Source organism: Choloepus didactylus, chromosome 17 (genome assembly GCF_015220235.1).
Source record: "Choloepus didactylus isolate mChoDid1 chromosome 17, mChoDid1.pri, whole genome shotgun sequence".
Taxonomy (NCBI): domain Eukaryota; kingdom Metazoa; phylum Chordata; class Mammalia; order Pilosa; family Megalonychidae; genus Choloepus; species Choloepus didactylus.
Window position 1 is genome coordinate 67,072,927 of NC_051323.1, and position 2,473 is coordinate 67,075,399.

General features: G+C 41.7%; 1 pseudogene; it reads right to left on the minus strand.

The window, feature by feature from the left end:
• Positions 1 to 912: 912 nt before the first annotated feature.
• On the minus strand, positions 913 to 1,448 carry LOC119512922 (annotated as a pseudogene).
• Positions 1,449 to 2,473: the final 1,025 nt, after the last annotated feature.

A 2,473-nucleotide genomic window follows, 5' to 3' on the forward strand; every position in this document is an offset into this window, starting at 1 on the left:
TCTAAATCCTAATCAGTAGCTTGTCTGGTCAAACTGTTAAGACATTTTGTTTACTGATTTGGTTGTGAAATGATATTGAAAAAATGCTCACTTTACTGGCATCTGCAGAAACTAAAATTTTGGACGTAAGTTTATCTGAACCACCGAGATTTTTTTCGGGAAACAAAATAATGCCAATCCAATAACCCAAAGTTACCCTAAAAGTGTAATTCTAACAGGCTACACTTTTATGAAAACAAAAAATATAATCTATTTGCTTCCTAAATGTTATTTTTATCTTTAAGCCAACTGGCTGCATATGCCTTTAAAATGCAATGGGATCTCATTCCTTAACCAGGCATCATTATTAAAAATCACCTGGTAATTGTTGGGGAAAATTGTACTCGTATACAAAAATAGGTGTTATGCTATATATAAAATCTTTCCAAATAACAAAGCAATTGGTTTCTATCACCCTAGGATTTTTAATACGTAGTTTAGGGACAAAATCACAAGTATGTTAATATAGATGACATTCAACTTTTCTTAATCCAATTAACCATATCCATTAAAAACCAGGAACCTTCTACATAACCTGCCAGCTCCCCATTCCTTTTGTCCACCTAAAAAAGCATTTATTGGGAAGCCAAGATTTATCAAGAATATCAAGGTTCAGGATATTTTTTTTACCAAAAATCTTTAAAGTGTTTGTTTTTTGATCCCCACAAAAATCCATATCATTTAAAACCACATATTCGATTTACACAGCTAGGAGTTTTAGCAAATCAACTCTTCAGTGCTGATCCTAGAAAACAATTTTCAGTGGTTCTTTGAATAATGGAACAAGACAATGTCACCATTGTTAAGAGTGGTGTAAGAGGTCACACCTTTAAGGTTCAAGCCACAAGTTGTGAAGTTTGGAAAAAGTGAGGTCTACTGTCCTGCATTATCAGAATTTGTTGTATTTTCGGTGCTCATGGGTTGCATGTTGTCTGTAAGGCTGTGTGCGTGCTCAAGAAACAAATCTTTAAGTACACTTAATTCCTTTTTCAGCAATTTAATTTTTGCTTCCAACCGTTCGCTCTCTTCTTTCAGCTGATTTACTTTCTGTAGCGTGTCCTGTGCTTTCTGCTTGCTTTGCAACCGGCTCTTCTTCACTGCCACGTTGTTCCTCTCTGCGCTGACGATACTCGTCGCTGTTTCGATCCATGGGTGAACTCTTTTTGCTCTGCTTGCTGGAGGCACAGCTGTGCCTCCTCCGCCAGCGCCAGCAGGCACCAGCTGAGGAACCTGCTGTGAGCCACTGCCTGTGCCTGAGAACGGATCACACTTACTCCGTTTACTCCCGGAGGACTGGGTTGCTGTGTTATCTTGCTCATTTGGGCACTCTCCCTTGCCAACACAGAACAAGTAGAAATGAGAGCAAGGTGATCAATGGTTTCCACACTGAATTGCCAAGAAATCTTCACATGCACCGCTTGCTGTTTAATTCCCCAGGGATGAAGCACCTCTCCAAGATCAGAAAGCCTTCCTGGGAGTCATGATGTGCTCCTGCGCCTCCAGCCCGTCCACCCCCCGGAGGCCTCCATCCATCCCACTGCCACCAATCTGAACACTTTCATTACTCCAAAAAATAAAATGAAAATTAAAATAAAAAAGAACATCCAAAACATCCCATTGCCCTCCTCTTCCCATTGTTCATTTACTTTTTTAACACAGTTTAATTGAGATATATTCACACACCCTACAGTCATCCAGTGTATGATCAATTATTCACAGCACCATCATACAGTTGTGTATTCATCACCAGAATCAATTTTTGAAGCTTTTCCTTACTCCAAAATAAAAATAAAAGCAAAAAAGAACACCTAGATCTTTCCATCTCCTCCATTCCACTCAATTCTTCATCTAATTTTTGTCCCCATTTTTCCACTCATCTGTCCATACACTGGATAAAGGGTGTGCGAGCCACAAGGTTTTCACAGTCCAACAGCCACACAGTGCAAGCTACGTAGTTATACAATCGTCTTCAAGAATCAAGGTCACTGGGTTGCAGTTTCAGGTATTTCCTTCTAGCCGCTCCAACACACTAAAAACTAAAAGGTGATATCTATATAGCACATAAGAATACCCTCCAGAGTGACCTCTCGACTCCATTTGAAATCTCTCAGCCACTGGAACCCCATTTTGTTTCATCTCTCTTCCCCCTTTTGGTCAAGAAGATTTTCTCAATCCCACAGTGCTGGGTCCAGGCTCATCTCCAGGAGTCATTTCTGCATTGCCAGGGGGATTTACTCCCCTGGGAGTCATGTCCCACGTAGGGGGGAGGGCAGTGAGTTCACCTGCCAAGTGGGCTTAGCTAGAGAGGGGCCACATCTGAGCAAAAAGAGGCTCTCAGGAGGGGACTCCTAGGCACAATTACAAGTGGGCTTAGCCTCTCCCCCGCAGCAACTAGCCTCACTGGGGAGAGCCCTCTGGTCAAGCAGGAGCCCAC